Consider the following 6296-nt stretch of genomic DNA (forward strand, 5'->3'; position numbering starts at 1 on the left):
TAAAGAGATAAATGAGATGTATTTGTAAAATGATTAACTCTTCTGCATGCAGTAGTTCATCTGTTTTAAAAGATTTGGTTTAAAATACATTAGAAAATCATCACACAGGACATATATATTCTGTGTTTGTTTTTTTTTTTCCAATTTAAGATAGGGTTTAAGTACTATAGGAGAATACAGCATGGAATTATCAAAGTCACCTACATTACCCTCTTCCTTGTCTTAGACTAGAATTTGAGGCCATCTGTTCTGTCCCATTCATTTCTCAGCTAAGAAAACTAAAGCCAAGAAAAAATACTTCAAAATACCAAAACCAAACTTCTGTTCCAAAGTTTCCTAAGCTTTTTTAGTTCACAGAGCCCTTAGGCTCTCAGCAAATTTTTCACGATGCTCCTAGGACAAATAAACATGTACCAATTTCATTTATTAAGTAGCTACATCCAAACAACTTAATAAATTATTTATGCTCTAATAACCCAGCAGCCATTAAAAAATAATATGTTAATTGATAGAAAAAATGGTATCTTTACTTCATTCTTAACCACAATTACTTATTAATAGGATATATTTTCCTGCGAGGCACAGCATGATTTCTCAAACTTTGGAATCAGGTTGTACACCCCTACCCTCATTTCTGTTCCACATTGATTTTCATTTGCCACTTGCTTCTTTATCACAGTGACTGTTGAAACTTCAGCTTCACAAAAATATGATGTAATTGAATGGAAGGTAGTGTGATGTAACGTCAAAATCAGAAACTACCTTGAGCTAGAGCACTTTGAGCAATGTCCAATATATGTCAAGTGTCACTATGTTTTCCTCGAAAAATAAAATATCTCACAGCACCATGAGTTCAGTCCTGATGCCCCATGGTGCTTTGGTGCCTAGTCAGAGAATGAAGGGTCTAGACAAAGATAGAGATGGGCCTAAGTTCTTAATTCCTGATTCTAAGTTCAATGTTTTTGCTATCTTAAAAATTAATGCCCAATATGTATTTCTTTTTAATTTAAACACACTTTTTAAAAAGATTTTGTTTATTCATGACAGATACACAGAGAGAGAAACATAAAGAGAGAGAGGCAGTGACACAGGCAGAGTAAGAAGAAGGCTCCATGCAGGGAGCCCGACGTGGGATCCCAGGTCTCCAGGATCACGCCCTGGGCTAAGGGTGGCGGTAAACCATTGAGCCACCAGGGGTGCCCTAAGCACACTTTTCTACTTCAGTAAATGAACTCTCTCATGTAGCAAGCAGAGTACTAAAGCAATTTGTTCGACGTTACAAAGCCACAGATATTACACTTTCATCTCATAAGGTGCTTTCTTACCCCTAGTCTGAATCATGATGGTAAGAGTTATAAATGTAAAATCTCCTCTCAGTATAACATGGAGATTAAGATCAGAAATCCTAGAGTCTATTAACTAGGTTCAAATACCATTTCTGCCACTTACTCAACTAGGGGTTAAATTACTTAAACTCTCTATGTTCTTTATTTGTAAAATAGAGCTGAAAATATCTACTTTAGAGTAGGGATGAGTATCAGCTAATTTGATCTAAGTTCAATCAGACTAGAATTCTTCCATTATTTTTCAATCTTCATCATTATACATATAGCATATATATTTCACATTTACAAAAAACAAAATTGTCTATTATTGTCACTTTATAAAACACCTTAAGCTCTACCTTTATTTTTAAATGTAAATCTAAATATCATTTTAAGAAACACAATATTGAAATATGATACCTGATATACATGTTGTAAGTTTTCACATAAGATGTAAAGGTACAAATTACTAACAGAGAAGACATAATTCACACATGATAGAGCTTATAAACACTATACTTTGGAATCATCTTACATTCTTTTGTTTTTACATGAATCCCAAAGTATTAGTCCTCATGTATCATGTATGCTTACATTTCTTCTATTGAAGGACCAGAGGAGTGGGGAGTATAGTATCTACAGAACTCAGAAAAAAATTAATTATAAAAGATTTTAAAATTTCATTATATTGTGAACATCATTTCCTATGTTCTCCAGGGTCACATCTTTTGTCCATGAGAAAACACAATTTTCTTAGTCATATCTACCTTGACCTTGAGTAGTGAGCTAATGGAATGCCTAATAATAAAACCCTAATCCAGCAAGATCTAATTAAATAGACAGCTATGGGATTTGACTCTTCAGAACATTATGTCTTAAAAATAGAAGTACTTTATTTATATTTTGAAATGATGCATTTATTATGGCCTGTGAGGGCATACAAATAATTGAAACCTTATTCATTAAAATGCTTAGTAAATGGTCAAAGAAAAACAAGTCATCAACAACTGCTCTAATCACATTATCCACCCACACAAAGCTCTATGACTAATGTGAGTGAGCCTCAAAAGCGCAGAATTTAGAAATGCAGCAATATTCAATAATGACTAACTCTTCAATATCCAGTAGGGGTCAATTAGATATTTTTATTTCCTGAGGTTTTCTTTAATGTTTCCATAATCTGAGCAATTGGTTCAATTTGATTGATGTGTTAAAATTCACCTTAGAGCTATGTATATTTATTTTAAAATCATGAAACAACACTTATTTTAAAATTATGTACATTTAAAATCATTGCTTTGTTTTAATCCAAATGAGTACAGTGGGATGACATTTCTTGACAGAAGCGTATATGAGGACATGAAAGGATAAATAGATTGAGTTTCCTTATCTTCAAAATGTTTATGTAGAAAATTTTTCTCTGATTTTACCTATTAGGATCTCAGAGTAAGTATACACATTAAAATTATCTTCCTGGTATAAGGTAAATAAAATTGTACAAAGATCATATTGAAGCATTAAATTGCAGAGAAACATTCAATTCTGTAATTACATCTTTAACTCATTCTAGGTTTTGGCATTTGGTAGACCACTGATTCAAATCAGAATGAGCTATGAAAAACTACCAATTAGAAATCCCAAGGTGGGGGATCCCTGGGTGGCTCAGCGGTTTGGTGCCTGCCTTTGGCTCAGGACGTGATCCTGGAGTCCTAGGATCTAGTCCCACGTCAGGCTCCCTGTGTAGAGCCTGCTTCTCTCTCTGTCTCTGTCTCTCTCTCTCCCTGTGTGTCTTTCATGAATAAATGAATAAAATCTTAAAAAAAAAAAAGAAATTCCAAGGTGCCACCATTGGGCATCTCGAATAGAAATCTCCAGAATCAAAGCCTCTCAAGTGGAACAGGGCTTCTGTTCTGTTTTTGTTGTTTTTGTTTAAGTACCAGAGGTAACTGTAATGCTCAGATATGGTTAGTAAACACCAATGTGGGAAATTTAAGGGCATGGACTTGAATGAACCCAAGGGACCAGTAAATTTTCTGTAGTTTGGAAATAAGAAAGAAAGAATTCTAAAATTAATTACTATAATTAATAATGTGTGCAAAAGTTTGTATTATTTATCAAATTCTATGCATCCTTCAAAGCCCAGCTCATTTCACTTTCATGAATACTATTCTGATTCCACATGTCTTGTTCTAGCCCTATTGCTCTACTATCTATTCTAAAAAGGACCACACTACAGGTTCACCTGTGCTTTTGTTCTGCCACCTCCTTCACCTGGTAGAGACTAACCAAGAGTAAAGACTAAAGGAAGAGCACCCACATTTAAACAAAACCTAAAAAAAATAATAATAAAAAAATAAACAAAACCTATGTATAAATGTGTAAATGCCTTTTCTATCACCTTTCTGTGAACATTTCCAAATATTCCAGCTGAATTCATCTCTCCCACTTCTACCTTCTGATACCATTTTATTCACACCATTTTTATTTTATTTTATTTAAGATTTTATTTATTTATTCATGAAAGACACACAGAGAGAGAGGCAAAGACACAGGCAGAGGGAGAAGCAGGCTCCATGCAGGCCCAAGGTGGGACTTGATCCCGGGACTCCAGGATCACACCTGAGCCAAAGGCAGACACTTAACCACTGAGCCACCCAGGCATCCCTTCATGCCATTTTTAAAAAGATTTTTTTATTTGAGAGAGAGCACAGAGGGAGAGAGAGGGAGAAGCAGACTCCCCACTGAGCAGAGAGCCTGATGCAGGGCTCCATTCCAGAACCACAAGATCCTGACCTGAGCTGAAGACAGATGCTTAACCAGTGGAGCCACCCACAGGCCCCTAATCATGCCATTTTTATAGATTAATTATGTTACAGTGTAGAGTCAGTCATGTTTTGCATAGTTGTGTTATGATTGTTTTTAGATAGATAGCCAAGTTTAAATCCTTTTGTATCCCTTAGAAGCACAGTATCTGGCAAATAGACCTATATAAATAGCTGTTTCATCATCTGATATTTTATATTTCTTCACTTGCACTTACTATAAGTCTGTCTTTTATTATTATTGTGTGAGGGTGTATATTTGTACATGTCTGGGAATGTGTTATCTGCTACTTGTCTGGAAGTTCCTTGAAAAGTGTTATCCTAATCTGAATCTATCTGTCCCCTCCCATAAAACATAGTAGATACTTTTATATTGATTTGGAGCTGGCCTAATTTTATCCAAGACTAATTATTGGGACGGCAGGTTAGAAGGAAGAGATTTTGGACAACATTGAATGTTGTGATGAAAATATTGACTTGATTTGGTAGAGAATGAATTCTCATTATGGTTTCCTGAAGGGAAAAATGAGTTCTCATAACTTTTCTATATCCCAATTTTATCATTTGTGAAATGAGAGACCTAGACTGGTCAGTATGTCAAACTCCACTGATAATCAGAATCAACTAGAGAGATACATTTTAAAATACAGATTCCTTGTTCCTACCCAAATTCAAATACATTTGGATCTCTAGGAATGAATGCCAAGAGTCCATAGTTTTAAAACACTTGCAGCTGATTCTGATAATCAGCCAAGTATGGTTCATGAACCAGCAGCATCAGCATCATCTGGGAACTTAAAAATACAAATTCTCCATCTCCACCTCAGAATCAGATACTCTGCAGTGGGGCCCAGAAACTTGTTTTAATAATCTGTCCAAGTAATCTTAGTGTACAACAAAATTTGAGAACCACAGAGATAGATGAGGGATGAAATACTTGTCAATTTTGAAATTAGGTCATTGTAAGATCAAAGACAAACAGAAAGATTAACCAAGAGCAGAGTCTAACACATGTGTAAACATGTAAATGACTTTTCTGCCATGGAAAAAATGAGTTTGGCCTTTAGCCGTAACAGAAATTCCTATATTCAACCTCCAAATATCAGATGTTACCTTTCTTTAGAAGTGTGTCACTACCTCTATATCCAGGCTACACTAGAGTAAATACCCTTGTTCTGTCTCCCCTCTACTCCAATGGCATCCTCTGCAGATACTTATTATAGCATTTATAATACAGTATTATTATCATTTATTCTCAACTGCTTAGGGACAAGAACGATCTCTGTAATCCTAACTCCTAACATAGTGTCTCACCCCTCATGGACATCCCAAAATGTTCAATACATGAGTAAATTGATAGGACCCCAAGCGAGGAGTCGTATAAAGTGTGATCCTAATGCCCTATCTCTGCTGCTTCTAGTCACATGAAGATTACTATGTGTCTAAAATTTTCTATTTCAGATAAAAATGCCAAATTTTCAGTTGATGATTTAATACTTCATAATTATTTGGGAATATAGCTACAACAAGAGTATGCCCAAAATACCTAGTAGTCAGCTTTGACTTAATGATCTGTAACCATTAAGCTACTTTAGATTTTGGCTGGACACAATATTATTATAAGCTGGAAGCTTAAACTGGGTCTTAAGAGACACCTGAGATGTTACAATAATATAAAAATAAAGCAGAGATTAAAAGTTTTTGTTAAACAGTGTTGGAAAAACATTTTTCCTAAGTTGCAGATATATAAATATTTGCACATGTTTTAAAGATTGAAGTTCAAAGTTCATTCCTTTAATTGCTAACAGCTGTGTGGTGAGAAAAAAGATGGCTTCTCAATGTTAAAATTGAGCAAAAATTTAGTAAGTATATTAGAAAAACAACTTTCAACTTTTCAAAACTATGAACAACAGTATCGGAAGCTGTATTTCACAGGAGGAAAAAAAAACAGCTTTACTGTTCTCCTTTTTTTCTTTAAAAAAAAATCTACTAATATTGGAGTGCCTGGGTGGCATAGTTGTTTAAGCATCTGACTCTTGGTTTTGGCTCAGGTTGTGATCTCAGGGTCATAAGATTAAGTCCCATGTCGGGCTCCATACTCAGTGGGGAGTCTGCTTGAGATTCTCTTTCTCTCCCTCCTGCTCATGCT

The sequence above is a fragment of the Canis lupus genome, chromosome 7 (assembly GCF_048164855.1).
Source record: "Canis lupus baileyi chromosome 7, mCanLup2.hap1, whole genome shotgun sequence".
Lineage (NCBI taxonomy): Eukaryota > Metazoa > Chordata > Mammalia > Carnivora > Canidae > Canis > Canis lupus.